Source organism: Stenella coeruleoalba (genome assembly GCF_951394435.1).
Source record: "Stenella coeruleoalba genome assembly, chromosome: 7".
Lineage (NCBI taxonomy): Eukaryota > Metazoa > Chordata > Mammalia > Artiodactyla > Delphinidae > Stenella > Stenella coeruleoalba.
In genome coordinates this window covers 83,897,791-83,924,967 of record NC_137153.1, presented here as the reverse complement: position 1 = coordinate 83,924,967, position 27,177 = coordinate 83,897,791, and the positions used below count along the sequence as shown (strand labels likewise).

Genomic DNA, 27,177 nt, shown 5'->3' with positions numbered 1-27,177 from the left:
CATTACAGATACACATGCTCTGTTTCCTTCGTTGCATGTGTTTTTTTCCCACATCGATTGTTTATTTAATTGTTTTGCTCTCTTTTTCTATACATTTGAAAAAAATGGAGCCAAATGGGTTGTTTTTGTTTTTTATACTTTCCTAATGCCCAATCTTGGTTAAAAGGTTTTCTTCTACCTACACTGTATATAGCCTGTATATAGCTATATTTTCTTATAGAATTGTAACTATCTTATTTTTTTGCCCTTAAGTTTTTAATGAAATTTGTATTTAAAAAACAAAAATCTCCTTTTTCATTGAGTTAAAATAGTATATTTGACCCATTAAATTTTCAAATATGTTGGCATAAGTTTGGATTCTCTATTCTGTGCCAGTGATCTTTTGTCTGTCCCTAGGCCCATACCATGTTGACTTAATCACTGTTGGCTTAATAGAATCATTGGATATCAATCAGGGCAAGTCTCTCTGCCATTCTTCTATTTAAAATTTTTGACTATTTTCTGGGATTTATTAATTCCAAGGAAAATTTAAGATTATTTTATCCAGTTCTAAAAAACTCAAATTATATGTTTATATATTTATGTATGTGTGTATATATATATGTGGGTGTGTGTCTGTGTGTGCATGCATGTCTGTATATCACCTATGATATATATGAACATATATATCACTATGATATGCATATATGTGTATATATTATATATATTATCTATGATAACATATTCTGTTGGATTTTGGTAGTAGTCTTTATTACTTTTAAAACACATTTTACTTGAAATTGTTCATAAGAATGGCATCTGAATTTTAGAAAATCTATTTCAGTATCCATGACCTGACCATTTGCTTTTCCTCCAACAATCAGTGCAATTATTATATCAATATATATTACCCAATAATGATCTGCCCTTGTATTCTTGAAATAAGCCCTTTTTTTTTTTTTTTTTTTGCGGTGTGCGGGCCTCTCACTGTTGTGGCCTCTCCCGTTGCGGAGCACAGGCTCCGGACGCGCAGGCTCAGCAGTCATGGCTCATGGGCCCAGCCAGAGCAGAATGTGGGATCTTCCCAGACCGGGGCACGAACCCGTGTCCCCTGCATCAGCAGGTGGACTCTCAACCACTGCGCCACCAGGGAAGCCCGAAATAAGCCCTCTTGAACATAGTTTTGCTCTTGAACATTCATTTGCTACAAAGCTGGATTCTCTTTGATAATATTCTTTTGGAAATTGTGCATTTATATTCAGAAGAAAGTTTTCTTTTTTGTGGTATCTTTACCAGGACTTGAAGTAAAAGTTATACAGGATTCATAAAATGAATTGGAAGAGCTCTATATTTTTCTGTGGCCTGAATTAGTTGATTAACATTATTTTATTTTAAAAACTTAACATGTGGTGAAATTTATTTTTGGTGTATAGTTCTGTAAATTTTAGCACATCTAATTCATGGAACTACAACTACAGTCAGGATACAGAACAGTTTCATCACTCCAAAAAACTCCCTTGCAAATCCTCCCCACAACTGCTAGGCCCTGGCAAACACTGATTTGTTTTCCATCATTATAAATGGAGTCTTTTCAAAAATGTCATATAAATGAAATCCGAATATATAACCTTTTGAGACTGCCTTTTTTGAGACTGGCTTCTTTTACTCAGCATAATGCCTTTGAAATTCATCCATGTTGTTGTGTGAATCAATAGTTTGCTTGTTTATTCATTCAGCTGTTGAAGGACTTTTGGGTGGTTTCCAGGTGTTGGCGATTATGAATAGAGCTGCTATATACATCGTGTACAAGTTTTTGTGTGCATTTATGTTTTAATTTTTCTTGGGTAAATACCTAAGTGAGGGATGGTGGGGTTGTGAAGTAAGTGTATCTTTAAATGTAAAGTTAAAAAATGCAAAACTGTTTTCCAGAGGGGCTGTGTCATTTTGCATTTCTATTAGTAATATGTGAGAGTTCCAGTTGTTTAGCATCCTTGCCAGGACTCGGTATTCTCAGTATTTTTAATTTTGGCCATTCTAACAGATGTGCAGTGGCATCTCACTGTAATTTTAATTTGCATATCCCTAATGACTACGTTAAATATCTTTTCACGAGCTTATTTGTCATCCATATATCCTCTTTGGTGAAGTGTCTGCTCAAGTCTTTTGCCCATTTTTAAATGGGGCTGTTTTCTGATTGCTGAGTTTTGAAAATTCGTTGTATGTTGTTAAAAGTTCTTTTTAGATAAGTGATTTTTCTGGCAAATATTTTCTGCCAATTTGTGTCTTGTCTTTTCAGTCTCCTAACAGTGTCTTTCAAAGAGCAAAACTGTTTTTTTTTTCGTTCTTTCCCCATTTTATTTAGATATAATTGAAATAGAGCAATATATACGGTTTTTTTTAATGTGTCTCACTCTTTTTTCCAGCTTTATTAAGGTATGATTGACCAATTAAAATTATATGACTTAGGTTGTACAGTGTGGTTTCTTTTCTTTTTAAGGCACACAATATCATTTTTTTGTTTCATGTATTGGGTTGACCAAAAGGTTCGTTTGGGTTTTCCCATAAGAGCTTACAGAAACCCAAAGGAACTTTTTGGCCAACACAATTTTTCTTTTTTTTAAACATCTTTATTGGAGTGTAACTGCTTTACAATGGTGTGTTAGTTTCTTCTTTATAACAAAGTGAATCAGTTATACATATACATATGTTCCCATATCTCCTCCCTCTTGCGTTTCCTTCCCTCCCACCCTCCCTATCCCACCCCTCTAGCTGGTCACAAAGTACCGAGCTGATCTCCCTGTGCTATGTGGCTGCTTCCCACTAGCTATCTATTTTATGTTTGGTAGTGTATATATGTCCATGCCACTCTCTCACTTTGTCACAGCTTACCCTTCCCCCTCCCCATATCCTCAAGTCCATTCTCTAGTAGGTCTGCGTCTTTATTCCGGTCTTACCCCTAGGTTCTTCATGACATTTTTTTTTTCTTAGATTCCATATATATGGGTTAGCATACTGTATTTGTCGTTCTCTTTCTGACTTACTTCACTGTGTATGACAGACTCTAGGTCCATCCACCTCACTACAAATAACTCAATTTCATTTCTTTTTATGGCTGAGTAAATATTCCATTGTATATATGTGCCACATCTTCTTTATCCATTCATCCGCTGATGGGCACTTAGGTTGTTTCCATCTCCAGGCTATTGTAAATAGAGCTGCAATGAACATTTTGTTACATGACTCTTTTTGAATTATGGTTTTCTCAGGGTATATGCCCAGTAGTGGGATTGCTGGGTCATATGGTAGTTCTATTTGTAGCTTTTTAAGGAACCTCCATACTGTTCTCCAGAGTGGCTGTACCAATTCACATTCAAACCAGCAGTGCAAGAGTGTTCCCTTTTCTCCACACCCTCTCCAGCATTTATTGTTTCTAGATTTTTTGATGATGGCCATTCTGACCGGTGTGAGATAGTATCTCATTGTAGTTTTGATTTGCATTTCTCTAATGATTAAGGATGTTGAGCATTCTTTCATGTGTTTGTTGGCAATCCTTATATCTTCTTTGGAGAAATGTCTATTTAGGTCTTCTGCCCATTTTTGGATTGGGTTGTTTGCTTTTTGTTATTGAGCTGCTTGTAAATTTTAGAGATTAATCCTTTGTCAGTTGCTTCATTTGCAAATATTTTCTCCCATTCTGAGGGTTGCCTTTTGGTCTTGTTTATGGTTTCCTTTGCTTTGCAAAAGCTTTGAAGTTTCACTAGGTCCCATTTGTTTATTTTTGTTTTTATTTCCATTTCTGTAGGAGGTGGGTCAAAAAGGATCTTGCTGTGATTTATGTCACAAAGTGTTCTGCCTATGTTTTCCTCTAAGAGTTTGATAGTTTCTGGCCTTACATTTAGGTCTTTAATCCATATTGAGCTTATTTTTGTGTATGGTGTTACGGAGTGTTCTAATCTCATACTTTTACATGTACCTGTCCAGTTTTCCAGCACCACTTATTGAAGAGGCTGTCCTTTCTCCACTGTACATTCCTGCCTCCTTTATCAAAGATAAGGTGACCATATGTGTGTGGGTTTATCTCTGGGCTTTCTATCCTGTTCCATTGATCTATATTTCTCTTTTTGTGCCAGTACCATACTGTCTTGATTACTGTAGCTTTGTAGTATAGTCTGAAGTCAGGAAGCCTGATTCCTCCAGCTCCGTTTTTCGTTCTCAAGATCGCTTTGGCTATTCAGGGTCTTTTGTGTTTCCATACAAATTGTGAAATATTTTGTTCTAGTGCTGTGAAAAATGCCAGTGGTAGTTTGATAGGGATTGCACTGAATCTGTAGATTGCTTTCGGTAGAAGAGTCATTTTCACAATGTTGATTCTTCCAATCCAAGAACATGGTATATCTCTCCATCTATTTGTATCATCTTTAATTTCTTTCATCAGTGTCTTATAGTTTTCTGCATATAGGTTTTTTGTCTCCTTAGGTAGGTTTATTCCTAGATATTTTATTCTTTTTGTTGCAGTGGTAAATGAGAGTGTTTTCTTGATTTCATTTTCAGATTTTTCATCATTAGTGTATAGGAATGCCAGAGATTTCTGTGCATTAATTTGTATCCTGCTACTTTACCAAATTCATTGATTACCTCTAGTAGTTTTCTGGTAGCATCTTTAGGATTCTCTATGTGTAGTATCAGGTCATCTGCAAACAGTGACAGCTTTACTTCTTTTCTGATTTGGATTCCTTTTATTTCCTTTTCTTCTCTGATTACTGTGGCTAAAACTTCCAAACTATGTTGAATAAGAGTGGTGAGAGTGGGCAACCTTGTGTTGTTCCTGATCTTAGTGGAAATGCTTTCAGTTTTTCACCATGGAGGATGATGTTGGCTGTGGGCTTGTCATATATGGCCTTTATTATGTTGAGGAAAGTTCCCTCTATGCCTACTTTCTGCAGTGTTTTTATCATAAATGGGTTTTGAATTTTGTCAAAAGCTTTCTCTGCATCTATTGAGATGATCATATGGTTTTTCTCCTTCAATTTTTTAATATGGTTTATCATATTGATTGATTTGTGTATATTGAAGAAGCCTTGCATTCCTGGAATAAACCCCACTTGATTATGGTGTATGATCCTTTTAATGTGCCGTTGAATTCTGTTTGCTAGTATTTTGTTGAGGATTTTTGCATCTATGTTCATCAGTGATATTGGCCTGTAGTTTTCTTTCTTTGTGACATCCTTGTCCGGTTTTGGTATCAGGGTGATGGTGGCCTCGTAGAATGAGTTGGGGAGTGTTCCTCCCTCTGCTATATTTTGGAAGAGTTTGAGAAGGATAGGTGTTAGCTGTTCTCTAAATGTTTGATAGAATTCACCTGTGAAACCATCTGGTCCTGGACTTTTGTTTGTTGGAAGATTTTTAATCACAGCTTAAATTTCAGTGCTTGTGATTGGTCTGTTCATATTTTCTGTTTCTTCCTGATTCAGTATTGGCAGGTTGTGCATTTCTAAGAATTTGTCCATTTCTTCCAGGTTGTCCATTTTATTGGCATAGAGTTGCTTGTAGTAATCTCTCATGATCTTTTGTATTTCTGCAGTGTCAGCTGTTACTTCTCCTTTTTCATTTGTAATTCTATTGATTTGAGTCTTCTCCCTTTTTTTCTTGATGAGTGTGGCTAATGGTTTATCAATTTTGTTTATCTTCTCAAAGGACCAGTTTTTAGTTTTATTGATCTTTGTTATCATTTCCTGCATTTCTTTTTTTTTTTTTTTTTGCAGTACACGGGCCTCTCACTATTGTGGCTTCCCCTGTTGTGGAGCACAGGCTCCAGACATGCAGGGTCAGCGGCCATGGCTCACAGGCCTAGCCTCTCCGCGGCATGTGGGATCTTCCCGGACCGGGGCACGAACCCGTGTCCCCTGCATCGGCAGGCAGACTCTCAACCAGGGCGCCACCAGGGAAGCCCTCCTTCATTTCTTTTTCATTTATTTCTTATCTGATTTTTATCATTTCTTTCCTTCTGCTAACTTTGGGGTTTTTTTGGTTCTTCTTTTTCTAATTGTTTTTGGTGCAAGCTTAGGTTGTTTATTTGAGATGTTTCTTGTTTTTTAAGGTAGGATTGTATTGCTATAAACTTCCCTCTTAGAACTGCTTTTGCTGCATCCCATAGGTTTTGGGTCATCGTGTTTTCATTGTCATTTGTTTCTAGGTCTGTTTTGATTTACTCCTTCATTTCTTCAGTGATCTCTTGGTTATAACATAGTGTATTATTTCGCCTCCATGTGGTTGTATCTTCTACAGATTTTTTCCTGTAATTGATATCTAGTCTCATAGCATTGTGGTCGGAAAAGATACTTGATACGATTTCAGTTTTCTTAAATTTACCAAGGCTTGATTTGTGACCGAAGATCCAATGTGTCCTGGAGAATGTTCCATGAGCACTTGAGAAGAAAATGTATTCTGCTGTTTTTGGATGGAATGTCTGATAAATATCAAGTAAATCCATCTTGTTAATATATCATTTAAAGCTTGTGTTTCCTTATTTATTTTCATTTTGGATGATCTTTCCATTGGTAAAAGTGGGGTGTTAAAGTCCCCTACTATGACTGTGTTACTGTCGATTTCCCCTTTTATAGCTGTTAGCATTTGCCTTATGTATTGAGGTGCTCCTATGTTGGGTGCATAAATATTTACAATTGTTATATCTTCTTGGATTCATATCTTGTTCATTATTTAGTGTCTTTCTTTTTCTCTTGTAATAGTCTTTGTTTTAAAGTCTATTTTGTCTGATATGAGAATTGCTACTCCAGCTTTCTTTCTTTTTTTTTTTTTTTGTGATACACGGGCGTCTCACTGTTATGGCCTCTCCCGCTGCGGAGCACAGGCTCAGCGGCCATGGCTCACAAGCCCAGCCGCTCTGCGGCATGTGGGATCTTTGCGGACTGGGACACGAACCTGTGTCCCCTGCATTGGCAGGCAGACTCCCAACCACTGCGCCACGAGGGAAGCCCCCAGCTTTCTTTTGACTTCCATTTGCATGGAATATCTTTTTCCATCCCCTTACTTTCAGTCTGTATGTGTCTCTAGGTCTGAAGTGGGTCTCTTGTAGACAGCATATATAAGGGTCTTATTTTGTATCCATTCAGCCAATGTGTCGTTTGGTGGGAGCATTTAGTCCATTTACATTTAAGGTAATTATCGATATGTATGTTCCTATTCCCATTTTCTAAATTGTTTTGGGTTCGTTATTATAGGTCTTTTCCTTCTCTTGTGTTTCTTGTCTAGAGAAGGTCCTTTAGCATTTGTTGTAAAGCTGGTTTGGTGGTGCTGAACTCTCTCAGCTTTTGCTTGTCTGTAAAGGTTTTAATTTCTCCATCAAATCTGAATGAGATCCTTGCTGGGTAGAGTAATCTTGGTTGTAGGTTTATCCCCTTCATCACTTTAAATATGTCCTTCTTAGTTCTTCTAGGTCTGTGTTAAACTTTTTTTGTACTTTCTCCATTCTGTTTCTAAGATTTTGGATCATCTTTAGTATCATTATTCTGAATTCTTTTTCAGGCAGACTGCCTGTTTCATCTTCATTTTTGAGGCCTGGTGGGTTTTTACCTTGCTCCTTCATCTGCTTTGTGTTTCTCTGTCTTCTCATTTTGCTTAACTTACTGTGTTTGGGGTCTCCTTTTTTTAGGCTGCAGGTTTGTAGTTCCCGTTGTTTTTGGTATCTGCCCCCAGTGGCTAAGGTTCATTCAGTGGGTTTTTTAGGCTTCCTAGTGGAATGGACTAGTGCTTGTGTTCTGGTGGATGAAGATGGATCTTGTCTTTCTGGTGGGCAGGTCCACGTCTGGTGGTGTGTTTTGGGGTGTCTGTGGACTTATTATGATTTTAGGCACCCTCTCTGCTAATGGTGGGGTTGTGTTCCTGTTTTCCTAGTTGTTTGGCATAGGGTGTCCAGCACTGGAGCTTGCTGGTCGTTGGGTGGAGATGGGTCTTGGCGTTGAGATGGAAATCTCTGGGAGATTTTTGCCGTTTGATATTACGTGGAGCTGGGAGGTCTCCTGTGGACCAGTGTCCTGAACTTCGCTCTCCCACCTCAGAGGCACAGCCCTGACACCTGGCTGGAGCACCTAGAGCCTGTCATCCACATGGTCAGAGTAAAAGGGAGAAAAGAAAGAAAGAAAGAATATAAAATAAAATAAAATAGTTATTAAAATAAAAAATAACTATTAAAAGATGTTTTTAAGTATTAAAAAAATAGAGAAAGAAAGAAAAGAGCAACCAAACCCAAAAACAAATCCACCAATTATAACAAGCACTAAAAACTGTGCGAAAAAAAGCTGCAAAAGAAAAAAAAACAGACAGACAGAACCCTAGGACAAATGGTAAAAGCAAAGCTATACAGACAAAATCACACACAGAAGCATACACATACACACTCACAAAAAGAGAAAAAGGAAAAAAAATATATCCTTGCTCCCAAAGTCCACCTCCTTAATTTGGCATGATTCATTGCCTATTCAGGTATTCCACAGATTCAGGGTACATCAAGTTGATTTTGGAGATTTAATCCGCTGCTCCTGAGGCTGCTGGGAGAGATTTCCCTTTCTCTTCTTTCTTTGCACAGCTTCTGGGTTTCAGCTTTGGATTTGGTCCTGCCTGTAGGTCGCCTATGGGCGTCTGTTCTTTGCTCAGACAGGATGGGGTTAAAGGAGCAGCTGATTCGGGGGCTGTGGCTCCCTCAGGCCGGGGGAGGGAGGGGTACGGATCCGGGGCGAGCCTGTGGTGGCAGAGGCCGGCATGACATTGCAGCAGCCTGAGGCACGCCATGCGTTCTCCCGGGGAAGTTGTCCCTGGATCACGGGACACTGGCAGTGGCGGGCTGCACAGGCTCCGGGGAGGGGAGGTGTGGATAGTGACCTGTGCTCACACACAGGCTTCTTGGTGGCTGCAGCTGCAGCCTTAGCGTCTCATGCCCGTCCCTGCGGTCTGCGCTGATAGCCGCGGCTCAGTCCCATCTCTGGGTCTCCTTTAAGTGGCTCTCTTAATCCCCTCTCCTCATGCACCAGGAAACAAAGAGGCAAGAAAAGTCTCTTGCCTCTTCAGCAGCTCTAGACTTTTTCCCGCACTCCCTCCCGGCTGTCTGTGGTGCACTAGCCCCTTCAGGCTGTGTTCACGCAGCCAACCCCAGTCTTGTCCCTGGGATCTGACCTCCGGAAACCCGAGCCTCAGCTCCCAGCCCCCGCCCGCCCCTGCGGGTGAGCAGACAAGTCTCTTGGGTTGGTGAGTGCTGGTCGGCAGTGATCCTCTGTGCGGGAATCTCTCTGCTTTGCCGTCCACAGCTCTGTTGCTGTGCTCTCCTCCGTGGCTCTGAAGCTTCCCCCCTCCGCCACCTGCAGGCTCTGCCCGTGAAGGGGCTTCCTAGTGTGTGGAAACTTTTCCTGCTTCACAGCTCCCTCCCACTGGTGCAGGTTCCATCCCTATTCTTTTGTCTCTGTTTTTTCTTTTTTCTTTTGCCCTATCCAGGTACGTGGGGAGTTTCTTGCCTTTTGGGAGGTCTGAGGTCTTCTGCCAGCGTTCAGTAGGTGTTCTGTAGGAGTTGTTCACATGCAGATGTATTTCTGATGTATTTGTGAGGAGGAAGGTGATCTCCATGTGTTACTCTTCTGCCATCTTGAAGCTCCCCCTCCAAAAGTTTTAATTTTGATGAAATCTGATTTGTCAGCTTTTCATTTTGTGGACTGTGCTTTTGGTGTCATATTCGTGAATGCTTTTCTTAACTCCAGATCATGAAGATTTTTCTGTTTTATTCCAAAAATCTTATAGTTTTGTCTTACATTGAGATCCGTGATCTAATGGATCTATGACCCATTTTGAGTATATTTTGTATGAAGTATAATTAAATTTTATATTAGGTTGAGGTTTACTCTATTGCATATAGATGTCCAGTTGTTCCAATATCATTTGATGAAAAGACTATCTTTTCTTAATTCTGTTAGCTTTGCATGTTGGTCAGAAATCAGTTGGCCATGCTTGTCCGGGTCTGTTGGTACACTCTGTATTCTAGTCCATTGATCCATGTGTCTATCCCTTTGTGAGTATACAGTGTTTTGATTAATGTAGTTTTACAGCATTTCTTAAATTGAGCGTGTGATTCTTCTAACTTTGTTAATTTGCAAAAGTATTTGACTCTTCTAGTTCCTTTGCCTTTCTATATAAAACTTGGAATCAGTTACCTATATCTACTGGCTGAGATTTTTTTGGAATTGTGTTGAATCTGTAGATCAGTTTGGGGAGAATTGAAATCTTTACTATATTGAGCCTTCCAATCCATGAATGTAGTATGTATTTACATGTATTTAGGTCTTCTTTCATTTCTTTTACCAGGATTTTTTCAGTTTCATCATACAAAATCCATGGATATATTTTTTATATTTATGTATTTCATTTTTATAGCTATTATAAATGGTATTTAAAAAATTTGTTTCCAATGGTCCATTGCTAATATATAGTATAGAACATTAATTTTTTGTTTGCTAGTTTCATTTTGTTTTGTCTGGTGTATTTGTTGACCTTGTATCCTGCAGTCTTGCTAAGCTCAATTGTTAGTTCTCAGAGTTTTAGTTGTAGATTCCTTGGGATTTTCCATATAGACAACTGTGAGACCTGGGACTAAGGACATTTTATTTTTTTCTTTTCAATGTGTATGCCTTTTATTCTTTTTGGTGTTTTATTGCATTGGCTAGGTCTCTAGTATGATGTTAAACAGGAGTGGTGAGAATGGATATCCTTGCCTTGTTCCCAATCTATGGGAAATCATTCAGCCTTTCATAATTAAATATGATGTTAGCTATGATTTTTTTTTGGTAAATGTTCACTGTCACTTTTAGGAATTTTCCTTTTATTCGTAGTGTGCTGAGAGTTTTTTTTTTTTAAATCATGAATATGAATGGATGTTAGATTTCGTCAAATAGTATTTTCTGTATCAACTGATATGATCATGTGTTTTTTTTCTTCAGGCTATAAATATAATGGAATACATTGATTGATGTTCAAATATTGAACTAGTATTTTTGGGATAAATAGCATTTCTGGGATAAATCTCACTTGGTCATTGTAACATTTTTAATGTATATTGACACACTGAATTTGCTCACACTTTGCTGAGCATTTTTGTATCTAAGTTCAGGATAGATATTGATCTGTTGATCTGTAGTTTCTTTTTTGTACTTTTTTGTCTGGCTTTGGAATCAGGGTAATGCTCATCTCATAACATAGATGGGAAGTGTTTCTGGAAGAGGTTATGCAGAATTGGTGCTATTATTCTCCTTGAATGTTTGACAGAATTCACCAGTGAAACCATCTGTTAGTAGGGACTTCTTTTTCCAGAAGGTTTAAACTACTAATTCAGTTTCTTTAATATTGGGTTGGCCAAAAAGTGTCTTCAGTTTTTTAAGTAAAAATAAAAGACACATTTTTCATTTTCACCAAGAACTTTATTGAACAACATATTCACCCTTTTGTTCCACTACCTTCTGCCATTTTTCAGGCAACTTCATAATTCCATCTTCCCAAAACTTTTAATGTTTTTGAGCAAAGAACTGTTCCAGGTGCCTTTTACAGCCTTCCAGGGAATGGAAATTTTCTCCATTAAGAGAATTTTGTAAAGACCTAAATAAATAGAAATCCGAAGGTGCAACGTCTGGTGAATATGGTCAGAACTTCCCAGGGAAGGTGTAACAGTTTTTGCCCCTTGTCAGAGAAACATGTGATCTTGCGTTATCCCGAGGGAAGATTATGCGTTTTCTGTTGACTAATTCTGGACGCTTTTTGTCGAATGCTACTGTCAGTTGGTCTAACTGGGAGCAGTACTTGTTGGAATTAATCGTTTCGTTTTCTGGAAGGAGCTCATAATAGAGGACTCCTTTCCAATCCCACCATATACACAACATCACCTTCTTTGGCTGAAGACCGGCCTTTGGTGTGGTTGGTGGTGGTTCATTTCGCTTGCCTCACAATCTCTTCTGTTCCACATTATTGCACAGTATCCACTTTTCATCACCAGTCACAATTTGTTTTACAAACGGAATGTTTTCATTACGTTTAAGTAGAGAATCGCATGCTGAAATACGATCAAGAAGGTTTTTTCCACTTAACGTATGTGGAACCCAAACATCAAAGTGATGAACGTAACCAAGCTGGTGCAAATGATTTTCAGTGCTTGATTTGGATATTTTGAGTATGTCAGCTATCTCCCACGTGGTATAGCATGGATTGTTCGCAATGAATGTCTCAATTCGATCGCTATCAACTTCAACCGATCTACCTGACCGTGGAGCATCGTCCAGCGAGAAATTTCCAGCACGAAACTTCACAGACCACTTTTGACATGTTCCATCAGTCAGAGCACCTTCTCCATACACTGCACAAGTCTTTTTTTGTGTGTGTTCCGTTGGGATTTTATTATATAATTATATATATAAAAAATAAATATAAAAAATAATATAATATATTATATATATATAAATTATATATATTATATAAATATAAAAAAATCCCAACGGATTATATATATTATTATATATATATAATATATATTATATATTTGTTTTGCATTTCTCTAATAATTAATGATGTTGAGCAGCTTTTCATGTGCTTCTTGGCCATCTGTATGTCCTTTTTGGAGAAATGTCGATTTTCGTCTCCTGCCCATTTTTGGATTGGGTTTTTTGTTTCTTTAATATTGAGCGGCATGAGCTGTTTATATATTTTGGAGATTAATCCTTTGTCCGTTGATTCATTTGCAAATATTTTCTCCCATTCTAAGGTTTGTCTTTTTGTCCTGTTTATGGTTTCCTTTTCTGTGCAAGAAAAGGAAGATTCATTAGGTCCCATTTGTTTATTTTGTTTTTTATTTCCATTACTCTAGGAGGTGGATCAAAAAAGATTGTGCTGTGATTTATGTCATAGATTGTTCTGCCTGTGTGTTCCTCTAAGAGTTTTATGGTGTCTGGTCTTACATTTAGGTCTTGAAACCATTTTGAGTTTATTTTTGTGCATGGTATTAGGGAGTGTTCTAATTTCATTCTTTTACATGTAGCTGTCCAGTTATCCCAGCACCACTTATTGAAGAGAATGTCTTTTCTCCATTGTATATCCTTGCCTCCTTTGTCATAGATTAGTTGACCATAGGAGCGTGGGTTTATCTCTGGGCTTTCTATCTTGTTCCATTGATCTATATTTCTGTTTTTGTGCCAGTACCATACTGTCATGATTACTGTAGCTTTGTAGTATAGTCTGAAGTCAGCGAGTCTGATTCCTCCAGCTCCGTCTTTTTACCTCAGGACTGCTTTGGCTATTTGGGGTCTTTTGTGTCTCCATACAAATTTAAAGATTTTTTGTTCTAGTTCTGTAAAAAATGCAATTGGTAATTTGATAGGGATTGCATTGAATCTGTAGATTGCTTTGGGTAGTATAGTCACTTTCACAATATTGATTCTTCTAATCCAAGAACATGGTATATCTCTCCATCTGTTGGTATCATCTTTAATTTCTTTCATCAGTGTCTTATAGTTTTCTGCATACAGGTCTTTTGTCTCCCTAGGTAGGTTTATTCCTAGGTATTTTATTCTTTTTGTTGCAACGATAAATGGGAGTGTTTCCTAAATTTCTCTTTCAGATTTTTCATCATTAGTATATAGGAATGCAAGAGATTTCTGTGCATTAATTTTGTATCCTGCAACTTTACCAAATTCATTGATTAGCTCTCATAGTTTTCTGGTGGCATCTTTAGGATTCTCTGTGGTATAATATCATGTCATCTGCAAATAGTGACAGTTTTACTTCTTGTTTTCCAATTTGTATTCTTTTTATTTATTTTTCTTCTCTGATTGCCGTGGCTAGTACTTCCAAAGCTATGTTGAATAATAGTGGTGAGAGTAGACATCCTTGTCTTGTTCCTGATCTTAGAGGAAATGCTTTCAGTTTTTCACCATTGAGAATGATGTTTGCTGTGGGTTTGTCATATATGGCCTTTATTATGTTGAGGTAGGTTCCTTCTATGCCCACTTTCTGGAGAGTTTTTCTCATAAATGGGTGTTGAATTTTGTCAAAAGCTTTTTCTGCATCTGTTGAGATGATCATATGGTTTTGTTAATAAGGTGTATCACATTGATTGATTTGCATATATTGAAGAATCCTTGCATCCCTGGGGTAAATCTCACTTGATCATGGTGTATGATCCTTTTAATGTGTTGTTTGATTCGGTTTTGCTAGTATTTTGTTGAGGATTTTTTCATCTATATTCATCAGTGATATTTGTCTGTTATTTTCTTTTTTTGTAGTATCTTTGTCTGGTTTTGGTATCAGGGTGATGGTGGCCTCATAGAATGAGTTTGGGAGTGTTCCTTCCTCTGTAATTTTTTAGAAAAGTTTGAGAAGGATGGGTGTTAGCTCTTCTCTAATTGTTTGATAGAATTCACCTGTGCAGCCATCCGGTCCTGGACTTTTGTTTGTTCGAAGATTTTAAGTCACAGTTTCAATTTCATTACTTGTGATTGGTCTGTTCATATTTTCTATTTCTTCCTGGTTCAGTCTTGGAAGATTACACCTTTCTAAGAATTTGTCCGTTTCTTCCAAGTTGTCCATTTCATTGGCATACAGTTGCTTGGAGTAGTCTCTTAGGATGCTTTGTATTTGTGCGGTGTCTGTTGTAACGTCTCCTTTTTCATTTCTAATTTTATTGATTTGAGTCCTCTTCCTCTTTTTCTTGATAAGACTGGCTAATGGTTTAGCAATTTTGTTTATCTTCTCAAAGAACCAGCTTTTAGTTTTATTGATCTTTGCTATTGTTTTCTTTGTTTCTATTTCATTTGTTCCTGCTGTGATCTTTATGATTTCTTTCCTTTTGCTAACTTTGGGTTTTGTTTGGTTTTCTTCTTTCTCTAGTTCCTTTAGGTGTAAGGTTAGATTGTTTATTTGAGATTTTTCATGTTTCTTGAGGTAGGCTTGTGTATCTATAAACTTCCTCCTTAGAACTGCTTTCGCTGCATCCCATAGGTTTTGGATTGTTGTGTTCTCATTGTCATTTATCTTCAGGTATTTTTTGATTTCCTGTTTGATTTCTTCAGTGATGTCTTAGTTATTTAGTAACGTATTGTTTAGCCTCCATGTGTTTGTGTTTTTTACGTTTTTTTCCCTGTAATTCATTTCTAACTCATAGCGTTGTGGTCAGAAAAGATGCTTGATTTGTGACCCAAGATGTGATCTATCCTGGAGAATGTTCCGTGCGCACTTGAGAAGAAAGTGTAATCTGCTGTTTTTGGATGGAATGTCCGATAAATATCGATTAAATCTATCTGGTCTATTGTGTCATTTAAAGCTTCTGTTTCCTTATTCTTTTCATTTTGGATGATCTGTCCATTGGTGTAAGCGAGGTGTTAAAAGTCCCCCACTATTATTGTGTTACTGTCGATTTCCTCTTTTATAGCTGTTAGCAGTTGCCTTGTGTATTGAGGTGCTCCTATGTTGGGTGCATGTATATTTATAATTGTTATGTCTTCTTTTTGGGTTAATCCGTTGATCATTATGTAGTCTCCTTCCTTGTCTCTTGTAACATTCTTTATGTTAAAGTCTGTTTTATCTGATCTCAGTATTGCTACTCCAGCTTTCTTTTGATTTCCATTTGCAATGGATATCTTTTTCCATCGCCTCACTTTCAGTCTGTATGTATCCCTAGGTATGAAGTGGGTCTCTTGTAGACCACATATATATGGGTCTTTTTTTTTGTATCCATTCAGCCAGTCTGTGTCTTTTGGTTGGAGCATTTAATCCATTCACGTTTAAGGTAATTATTGATATGTATGTTCCTATGACCATTTTTTTAATTGTTTTGGGTTTCTTTTTGTAGGTCCTTTCCTTCTCTTTTGTTTCCTACTTAGAGAAATTTCTTTAGCATTTGTTGTAGAGCTGGTTTGGTGGTGCTGAATTCTCTTAGCTTTTGCTTGCCTGTAAATCTTTTGATTTCTTCATCGAATCTGAGTGAGATCCTTGCTGGGTTGAGTAATCTTGGTTGTAGGTTCTTTCCTTTCATCACTTTAAGTATTTCATGCTACTCCCTTCTGGCTTGTAGAGTTTCTGCTGAGTAATCAGCTTTGAACCTTATGGGAGTTCCCTTGTATGTTATTTGTCATTTTTCCCTTGCTGCTTTCAATAATTTTTCTTTGTCTTTAATTTTTGCCAATTTGATTATTATGTGTCTTGATGTGTTTCTCCTTGGGTTTATCCAGTATGGGACTCGCTGTGCTTCCTGGACATGGGTGGCTATTTCCTTTCCCACGTTAGGGAGGTTTTCGACTATAATCTGTTCAAATATTTTCTCTGGTCCTTTCTCTCTTCTCCTTCTGGGACCCCTATTATGCAAATGTTGTTGCGTTTAATGTTGTCCCAGAGGTATCTTAGGGTGTCTTCATTTATTTTCATTCTTTTTTCTTTATTCTGTTCAGCAGCAGTGAATTCCACCATGTCACTTATCCATTATTCTGCCTCAGTTATTCTGCTACTGATTCCTTCTGGTGTATTTTTCATTTCAGTTATTGTATTGCTCATCTCTGTTTGTTTGTTCTTTAATTCTTCTAGGTCTTTGTTAAACATTTTTTGCATCTTCTCGATCTTTGCCTCCATTCTTTTTCCGAGGTCCTGGATCATCTTCACTATCATTATTCTGAATTCTTTTTCTGGAATGTTGCCTGTCTCCAGTTCATTTAGTTGTTTTTCTGGGGTTTTATCTTCTCCCTTCTTCTGGTATATAGCTCTCTGCCTTTTCATCTTGTCTGTCTTTCTGTGAATGTGGTTTTTGTTCCACAGGCTGCAGGGTTGTAGTTCTTATTGCTTCTGCCCAGTAATTCTATTTTTAATTTCTTGGTTTCCTTGTGTTTTGCCAGGATCAAAGAAAGGAAGGACTGGGTCCATCATGTGCTCCTTCTTGGCCTTTTCGGTATCAGGGTGTCAGGCCCTTTTCTAGGGTTGATCTTGACCTTGCCTGGGAATACACAGGTCTCTGCATTTCTGTGGTCTCCCTGGAATCTACCACTTTATGACACTCACCCTCAGTTCTAGTCTCAAGTGCTTAACCAATGTAAGACAGAGACAATCTTGCAGGTTTCTCTCCTCTAGGACTTGCACAGAACCCGAGAGTTTATCTGGTCCTGCTAGCTTGTAGGGCTGAGCAGCTATTCATCGGAGGAAAGGGAGATAGATTGATGTTGGTAGTGGGGGAGAAGAGAGGTATAATCAAGCCACAGTTTCCCAGAATCACCTGCTAGTTTCCTCTTCTCTATGATAGCTGTGCAAACATTCATTGGGTTTGGAGGGTTTAGCTGTATCCTAAAACACAGACTTAATTTTTCTTCATGTTGCCTAGTAATTTTCATTTAAATTAAGGAGTTCTACACATCAGAATTGGTATTTTACCTGTTGAGACATAAAAAGCCTAAACAAAGATAGTAATTTTTATCTGAAACTAAGCTTAGGCAATTTAAGTAGCGAAAATTGTTATAAATTAAACCAACTGTCAAGTATAGCCTCATTTCAGCTTTCCTGGTGATTTAGTTTAGTTTTCTTAGGGAAGCCCCCAATCTGTAGTGTTTCTAGAACATAATATTCATGTATACTGAATACATAATACATGAATACCAATAGTGTTAATAGTAAAAAAGTCTCTAGTAAAAGCAAACCATGTGTGTATATTTATGTGTAAGCAATAGCGGTTAAAAGGTCACATTAGAATTTTCTTCTCACTTAGTAAGTAAACAACCTTGTTTTGTATAGAACTAAGCTGAGGCTAAAAGGAGGAGCGCTTTGATTTTTTTTTTATCCCTTGTGACCTTTTAATGACCTTTGGATGCAGACTATAGATAAAGAATATTCTGAAGGTGAAAGAGAAAAATTCCTTAGGGGTATTTTTCAGGTATGTTTTTGTTAAGTGTTTAACATCACTGAATTCTCAGATCTTACATATTTTATGACACAGAACACATACTCTAAATGCAGGTGTATTCCTTTAACTGCAAGTATTTATTTAACAAATTTCCTCTCAAGTCTTCTGGTGTCAGACACAGTATGACAGTAGTTAAGGATCTGTCATCGTTCCCATTAAAAACCTTATTGTTTAGGCTTTGCTTCCTTGACTGTTTCAAATTACATCTAGCTGAGACTTGCCAAAGAAATTGTCAGCTTAGATATGACTTCGATTTTGAAAAACGGTGGAAAATAGGAAAGCCATTTATAGTGACAGAAAAAAAGAGAATTTGGCTGGCATCAAATGTCTTTTCTTGCTGAAATATACTTGTTCATGAAGTTTTCCAAACAATTGCAGTATGGATTAGTACATGTTGACACTTTAAAAATAAGCATGCTTTAAAATGGGATAGATAATTAACTGGAAAAATATATGTCTCAGTGTAGATTAGAAATGTTTCCTGGCTTCATTTTATCACAAGTGTCCAATATGTCACTATGATAGGATTGAAATGGCAAGATTCTATTTATACAGAATATGAATCAGGAACATCTCCAGAAACATCTACCACAAAAAGAACATTTGCATAAGAATATGCATTTTCATCTCTTTGGTATAGTCAGGGAATTAGGTTAAAACTATAGTTTTTTTGTATAATGCTTATATTCAGCATAAAGTAAAACTCAATAGGTTAATCAGTAATTAGATCTCTGAAGAAAAGACTTTTCTGAATTGTCAAACTCTAACAGAATCACCCAGAATGCAGTTCAGAGAGATAAAGAGATGGGAAAAAAGAAGAGAAATTAAGAGGCATGGAGGAAAGAATTAAAAGCTCCAACATTTATCTAATAAGAGTTCTAAGAGAGATTAGAGAGAATGGGGCAGGGTTAATATTCTAAGAGATTATGGCCACAATTTTTTTTTTCAGAATTGAAGAAAGACATGATTCCTCAAATATAGCAAGCAACACTAAGTTGCAAGCAAGATTTGAAAAACAAATCCATACCTAGAAAATCTAAAAACTACCAGAAAAAAGAAGTGAGGGTCTTATTCTTTTCTAGGTAGAAAATTTTACTGATGACAGGCTTCTCACAGCAAAAAGTAGATGCCAGATATCAATTAAATAATTTTTGCAAAGTCCTGTGGGGAAGCAAGCTGGGATTCCATTCCCAGCTAAAATATTGGTCAGGAAGGAGTGTAAAATGTAGATATACAAAGACTGAAAGTTTATTGTTCCGTTTATTGTTTATAGAGTTTATTATTCATTGATTATTCTTTCTGCTGAAAGACCTACTGGTATATTTACTTCAGTAAGAAGCAAAAAGGAAAAAGTAGGAGGCAAATAAAAGAGGAAAGTATGTTGTTACATGCAAATTAGTGTTGGCTGTTTCCTCTCCTTCCCCTTTCCCCTGCCCATGCCCTTCAAGCCTTCAGTAATACAGTGAGGGGAGAGGCTGTTTGAGTTAAAGCCATACTAAGGTCCTCTTCTTTTTGGTGGCATCAAGACTTTTTTATGGAGATACAATTTACATATAACCTTATATTAGTTTTAGGTGTACCACACAATGATTTGATACATGTATATATTGTGAAATGATCACCACATTAAGTCTAGTTAGTCCATCACCACAGAAAGTTACAAATAATTGTTTTCTTGTGATGAGAACTTTTAAGATCTAGTCTCTTAGCAACTTTCAAATGTACAATGCAGCATTATCAACTACAGTCACCAAGCTATATGTTACCTCTGAGATTTTGATTAAAAAGAGCATTTGCTGAAAACACATATTAAAAGTTTGAAAGCCACCACAGAACAAATACAAATAGAATTAGGAAGTGGAGCTAAACCAACCTCTGAACTTTGTGATAATTCCACTTAAAGAATGCACTTTTTAGGGCTTCCCTGGTGGCGCAGTGGTTGAGAGTCCGCCTGCCGATGCAGGGGACACGGGTTCGTGCCCCGGTCCGCGAAGATCCCACATGCCACGGAGCAGCTGGGCCTGTGAGCCATGGCCACTGAGCCTGCGTGTCCGGAGCCTGTGCTCCGCAAAAGGAGAGGCCGCAACAGTGAGAGGCCCGCGTACGGCCAAAAAAAAAAAAAAAAAAAAGTGCACTTTTTAGTCTTTACCTCCATGTCCTGGTCAAGGTGAAGTCTGGTTTCTCTCCAGTTCTCTCATTAAAACCCACCCTGTTTCCATGCAAAAGACACTAGTGTCCTTCTGGAAAAGTTGAGAATATAGACACTCCCCTAAGCTATCTGTAGATGCTGTGGGTTAGGAAGATATTTTGTTAAACTTCATTTAAGCGAAGGGATATAGGGTTGTTTTGGAGAAGGGAAAGGAAATGCTCAAAAAATGAAGTACCTCTAAAATGACAGCTGTGATACCTACTGTTTACTGAGTATCTGCCTATGCCAAGCACATTACATTAACTTTTTTAACTCTAAAAATGACCTTACACTTTTGATATCATCAATCCTGTTTTAAAGATGTGACAATGGAACAGCTTGTAAAAGGGACCCTGAATTTGAGGGCAGGCACCTCTGGTTCTACCTCTTTATTCTCTCTGCTCTGTAATGCTATATCTTCAATAATATTCTCACCTATGAGGATCTTGTTCTAATGCTTGATATATCTTGATCTTTTGAAACTGGGGGAGAAATCAGTGTACAAAGCAGGATACACAGTGTTGCATTCTTCAATAGTGTTTTTTCACTTTTAGTTTTTGACACACTGTGATGTGTAAAATGAAAAAAATATAAAATAGGGCTTGTCCACAGTGGGCTAAATCTTTAATTATCTTAAGAACATTAGTGGATTTTTAAAAGGCATTCTATACTACTGTTTGGTATGTGCGTAATTTTTTTTTGTTGTTGGGGGGATGGTTGGTGATTAGTATGTTCTCTAGAAGAGACAGAACTTGTGATTTTTTTTTTTTTTTTGCTGCAAAAAGCTTTATTTCCATTTGTCCCAAGGCTTGGGAGAGGGGTCAAGGGCGGTTAAAAAGCTGCCCAGTGGCTGCAGAGTGGGGCTTCAGGAAAAGCTCTGACGCCAGAGGAGCTCCTCAGAGGCCGCTGGACTTCGGAGACTCCTGTTCATGCTCGAGGGTGAGCCTTTCAAAGAGATAATCGCCCAGCCCAGCCTGCGGAGCAGCCAGCCTGCGGCGGTTGGTCAGGTGGTCGCCCATCTGCTTGATGAGTTTCACCTGCTCCTCCAGGAAGCAGCTCTCCCGGAAGTCGTAGGGGTGGGAGTCTGCGCAGGCGGAACCCAGGGCGCGCAGGTCCGATAGTGCCTGGTTCAGGTTCTTCTCCCTAAGAATGGCGGCTTCCACAGCGTCCTGGGTTTCACCCCACTTATCTTGAGAAGGCTTCCGCACATCTTGGAAAAGGGCGTGGCTCCAGCACCGGTTTTGCATTTTCAAGAGACGCTGGGCGCCCTCGCGCTTTTCCTCGGCCAATTCCTGAAGAAAGTGTCCCACGCCGTGCAGAGCCGCATCGTCGGGGTCGAAATAGGAGCCCAGAGAGAGGTAGGTGCCCGCCCCGCATCTTGGACGGCGGCCTCCTCCTCGGTGGAATAATTCTGACGAATCTGGGAGCTCATGGTTGATTGGTAGTAAGGAGCTAAGCGCAAAAAATGGTGTTGGCTGGTCCTGGAGGCCGAGGATAGCTGAGTGGCTGATTCCAAAGGTTGTGACTGGAAAAAAGGTTGGAGGGTGGTAGAGGCTGGAGCAAGGAAGGTCCCTGGGTCTGTTCATTCCAAACACTGTTGAAGCAAAAGACAGATATGCAGGACAGCTGAGCGCACTGCCTAAAGTGATTTTTTAAAAAAGAATCACATTATGGTAAACCAAATTATAAATAGGCAATAATTTATTAAAGTCTAAATGAAAAGTTTCCTCTGTTAAAGAGAGTACTGTTAGATGGCATCCTGCTCTCTGAATGCTCGGGGCTAGAAGGTGCTTTTTGATAGTGTGTCCTCACCTCTGAGCCCTAACCAACATAGAGATGGAAAAAATCATTTGGCTATATTAATGTTCCTCAAGCTGCTGTTGAGAAAACTACATGAAATCGGAGAAAACTTTGTCCATGTGAATTCGACCCTACCTAAGAAAACAGCTTCAGGGCCTTTAAGATGAAAAAGCCGTATTCTGATTGCCAGAGCACATGTGAATTGTTCAATCTCTTCCTCAGAATTTGGCTTCCCGTGTACATTTCACGACAGGGAAGAATCTACTGAGCAGCATTCCGGCTGTTACATTAGCCTCTTATGAATTTGTATGATGTTCTTTTGTTTTTGAGAAACTGATCTCTGCCTAGGATAGTCAGAAAATCCAATTTCTGAGCCTTTAGAACTGAAGCCCCATTTCTGGATTAAGATGCTCTCTTCTGAGGCCTCTAGGCCTCTACCTAGTGATGACCGTCTCTGGACACACCCCTTCAATCTACACAATTCTTCTGGCTCATCTGTGTTTTATTGTTGTTATTTCGTTTGTTCTGTGTGTGTTCACATTTATCCAGTATCGAGATTGTTATTTTCAGCCTCACTTTCTCTGATTTGCGGGGGTGGGGTGGGGATTTCCTGAAGCAGTACTTGTGGATAAGTTAAAAAGAATAGGATGTTCACTGGAAACAAAGAAAAACTTCCATGGTAAACCTAAAAGGAAACAAATTCATTTCACGGGTATAACATGGACCTAAACTCTACAGTTCAACTGCATGTGACAGCACAAATTTCTAATCCTTGTGTGGCTGACATATGTGTGTTGCTTTTGCTTTCAGAGAGCTAGAGGCTGTGAATTTACTTTAAAGTTTGATCCTCGAAGGTATCTCTTTTAGAATATTGAGTTATAAAAATTTAGCATCTAAACTTTGGGTTTATGTGTGCAAAAAAGATAAACTTTCTCTTGATCAAGCACTAGACTGACTGACTGATATTGGAACTGACTGATAATGGATTAGAAAAATAATGTAACAGAGTCATGCAGCATTTATTTTGGAAATAGCATGGTGTGAAAAAACAATTGAGAACCACATAAAATGAACACTGAAATGTTGACCTATGACTTTTGCATGTCTTTTGGTGTGAAAGAATTCACCATCAAATCTAAATCAACACACAAAGAATAAGCAAGATCTAGGAGTCAGAGGACATAGAAAGTCAGACGAAATGGTGTGATTTGAGTGTCTAAGGTTGAAAGATGGGTTACATTGACTGTGTTCAGGAAATCTCTTTCTTTTTTTGGGGGGTATGGTGCTTTCTAGGGGGCCCATTTTTAACCCCATTGCATCATGGGTATACTCACATAATACAAATAATGAAAGGTGGTTACATCACTAGAGTGACAGTGCTCCCTACATGAAGAGCCAAAGGTCAAGAAGAAGCAAGGCCTCAGATATGAATTCTTGTTCTCTTTTGGCTTTCCATCTTATATCTCCTTTCTGGATCTCACAGATCAGTGATTTCATGGTCCTGCATCTCACACTGGTGTTAGTCACCTGAGCCTCTCTTTCCTCAGCTAAACGTGGGGGTAATGACATCTACCTCTAGTCTCATGAGGGTCAAATGGTTCAATATATACATGACATTTAGAGTAGCTCCTGGCAGGTAGAAAGCATTCAAAAGTTCCTCCACCACCTCCTGATCACATCACCTTCTTATCAAATCACATTTCCTTTGGAGAAGAAGGAAACTGAGTTTCTTTCTTTAGTCTGGAAAACAGGCTGAGTTAACTTGTTATATTTCTTCTGTTCAAATATCCTGAATACTAGTTTGCTAGGAGATGCAATAACAAAATACCACAGACCCGGAGGCTTAAACAACAGAAATTAATTTTCTCACAGTTCTGGAGGCTGGTATTCCTGAGATCAAGGTGTTGGTAGGTTTGGTTTCTCCTGAGGCCTCTCTCCGTAGCTTGCAGATGGCTACCTTCTCGCTGTGTCTTTGCACGACCTTTTCTTGGTGCGTGCCCATCCCTGGTGTCTCTTCCGCTTTGTATAAGGACACCAGTTCTGTTGGATTAGGACCCCACATTTATGACCTCATTTAACCTTAATTACTTCTTTAAAGGTCCTACCTGGAAATATAGTTGCACTGGGGATTAGGCTTCAACATATGAATTTTAGGGGATACAGTTCAGTCCATAACACCCTATAAGACATTTTTAAGGCTTGCATTTAGGTGAACACTTGGGCCACAGTTACCAAGCCTGGCTCTCAACCTTCTTGAAGATGTTCATAGGTGTTTTGGCCTCAATAGGGGTAAATACCTTGCTCTGAACATTGGGATTTAGCTCTGTTCAGTGACCCCTCACTACACCTGCTCCTGAATATTCCTGTGTTGAAAGGAGCTTCACTTTCTTGATCATAAAGTAGAAGGTAGGCAGTACCATCAGGGTGCCAGGCTGAGTGCCAGAGTGTAATCAGACCCCCATCCAGGGCCTGGAGGAGTCAGGGGTATTTACCATCCTACAGTGGAGATTCACTTTAGGAATAAGACAAAGTAAGCAATTTGAGTGGGCATTCATTGAGTTCCAGGTCCTTTCTGTGACTCCCACTGTAGCTGTGTATTTGGCAAGTTAGAAGGTCAATTTATTTACTTTTGCCATGGAACCTATTGGTAGGTGGAGCTAGATGTTTGCATGGAAATGGGTAAGCCAGTTCGCTTAAATAGTACATGGGTTCACAGGGTACATAACTGAGTTCAAAGTTATGGTTTGCCAGTTAGGCGTAAACTGAGGGAACCCTGACCGAGGCTACTCAGTGTATAAAGAAGAGAGACTGATAAGATGGCTTCCATCCCACACTAGGTCATCAACAGAAAATGATGATTTTGTGTCTGAGGCAGGGGGTCCAGGACTTCTCTGAGCACATCCCTCAGGTGGCAGGTTGGGATTTGGAGACTGGCCACATGAGGGAGTCTGAAGAGTTGTGTCCTGAGGTGCTGGGCCACGTTAAGTCTGGAGCACCACTGGCTGAGGTAGCCCCAGGTGGAGTGTTGTCATTCCTTCATTTTGCAGGCCTCTGGGACAACCCTGTTTCTGCAGATACGTCTCTTTGCTGTGTAAATCTCTTGGGTGTCCCAGCATGAACTGCCACACCAGGTCTCTAGATGGGAATGTGGTGCCCATTCAGAAGCAGCAGCTTCTCTTGGGTGGTGGAGGGCAGTGCCTGAGGTTTGGAGTTAGCCGGGAGGTGAGCGATAAGACCGACTCAATGAACACCAGTCAACCAAGAGAACTCCTTGGACATTTTAGGGGAAAGGGCATTCTGTAATCTAGGCACATGGGATTGCGGGTTGACTATGGAGATATGATACACGCTGGGACACTCTGATGTGACTACTCGAATCAGAAATGCTACCTTGCATGGAGAGGTGGGTACACATGCTGAATCAGAAGTGTGCCTGGCCTGATCGCTCCACTGCTTTCAGGGGTCTTTCGAAATCATAATTCTGATCATGTAATTCCAAATCTTTCAACAGTTCCCAATTACTGTACTCAAGGATGAAATTTTCATGCCCTTGCCCGGAATGCAAGCCCTCACACAATGTGTCCCTTGGCCACCTTCTGTGCAGCCTCACTTCTTTTCATTATTAGCTCCTTTTACAAAGTGCCTCTGTACCTTTACCCATGCTTTTTCCCGGCAGGGAAAGCTGTCCCACCCTCCTAACCAAGTTCCTACTCATTCCACATGACCTAAGTCAGTGATCTTCTGGAGTCACCTCTCAACCACTCAGAGGATTACTCATTCCCAGCTTTGTTTGACTTAAGTATTTCACATTTCAATTATAATATTTACTCTAATTTTGTCATTATCATTTTGCATCCTAGTTTTTACTAAAGCTGGCTTCCATAAGCTTCAGGTTCCACCAAATCTGTATCCACCCCAGGACATAAAAACTAGGCCTGGGATTCAATCATAAGGGTTGCATAGGTACAAAGGAGACTGAATGTTCATCCTTTATATGTCTCCTAAGCTAGATAAAGTCAGGGCCCTGCTTGGGAAGTAGTGAGTATCATGTAGATTTTAATTTTCTTTACACCTCTTCTAAAATGTTAGATCCTTAAAAACAAAAACGATCATTTCATTTTCCAGTTTCTCCTATCAAGCAAAGAGCATGGCACTTTGTAAACCCTTAGTAATGATTTGCAGACTAAGTGAACTTTGCACTAGGTGTATGAAGCATAATATAAAACTATGAGACATTTAGAGCCGAGCTGTCCAGTTGGAATATGTGAGCAGCCTGTTTAGTTTAAACTTTTTTAGAAGCCTTAAAAAAACTAGAAAGATGCAGGTGAAATTAATTTTAATAATCTATTTTATTTAACTCAAGATATCCAAACTCTTATTTCAACAAGTAATCTATATAAAGTGATTAATGAGACAGTTTACCTTCTTTCTTCATGCTAAATCTTTGCAATCTGTTGTGTATTTTACACTTCCGGCACATGTCAGCTTGGACTAGCTTCATTTCAAGCGCTCAACAATCACATGTGACTTGTGGCTATCACATTGGACAGTATAGATGTATGGTTTTAAAAATGTGACAGGAAGAAGAAAATGCTTTTGATCCAGCAGTTTAATGATGGTTGCATCGGTGACTTCTAAATTCTAATAATATTTTCTGCCTCCTAAAATCACATTAATTTTGTGTCAAAATGCCTTCCTCACCAAAACCTTACAGTAGATTGAGAGTAAAAACCCACAGGTATCAGTCTTTAAATGTAAATGTGGGTCGTAGTATTTTTAAAGCTGCCATAGAAGAAATGCAGCCTCCCGGGGTCAGGTGTTTTTAACATGCAAATAGCATCTTGAAGTCCTGAAAGAGATAGAGTTCTCATTTATGAAGCGTTAGAGTAACTCCAAGACCCTTCATTTCACAGCAGAATTTCCTGAGCTCATTGTGTGAAAAGAGTGCATTGTCTAGTACATTCTGTCTTGGGAAGCTCACCTGCTGCAACTCCAGTAGATGTGAAAGCTATATGTTTACATGAGAAAAACTTTCATTAGACATTCCTGGTGGTAAATTTTGTAGTCTGGGAGCCTTGTGTAAATCACTGGTGTGGCTTTGCTGACTTCCTAGTCAAACTCCGTTCAGTGTGTCACTGCACAGAGCAAATTAAATTTTGATGAGCTTGGGAAAGTAATTGGGCTGTAAATGTTACCCATTACTCAGAGAATTGTAAATGTCCAGAAATGAAACCAAATG

The 27,177-nt window shown here is 38.7% G+C and overlaps 1 pseudogene across 1 annotated transcript; it reads right to left on the bottom strand.

The window, feature by feature from the left end:
* Nucleotides 1–20,911: 20,911 nt before the first annotated feature.
* Nucleotides 20,912–25,404, bottom strand: LOC307188783 (ferritin light chain-like; annotated as a pseudogene). Its single transcript has one exon. The product of its transcript is annotated as a ferritin light chain-like (transcript).
* Between the last annotated feature and the right edge of the window lie 1,773 nt (nucleotides 25,405–27,177).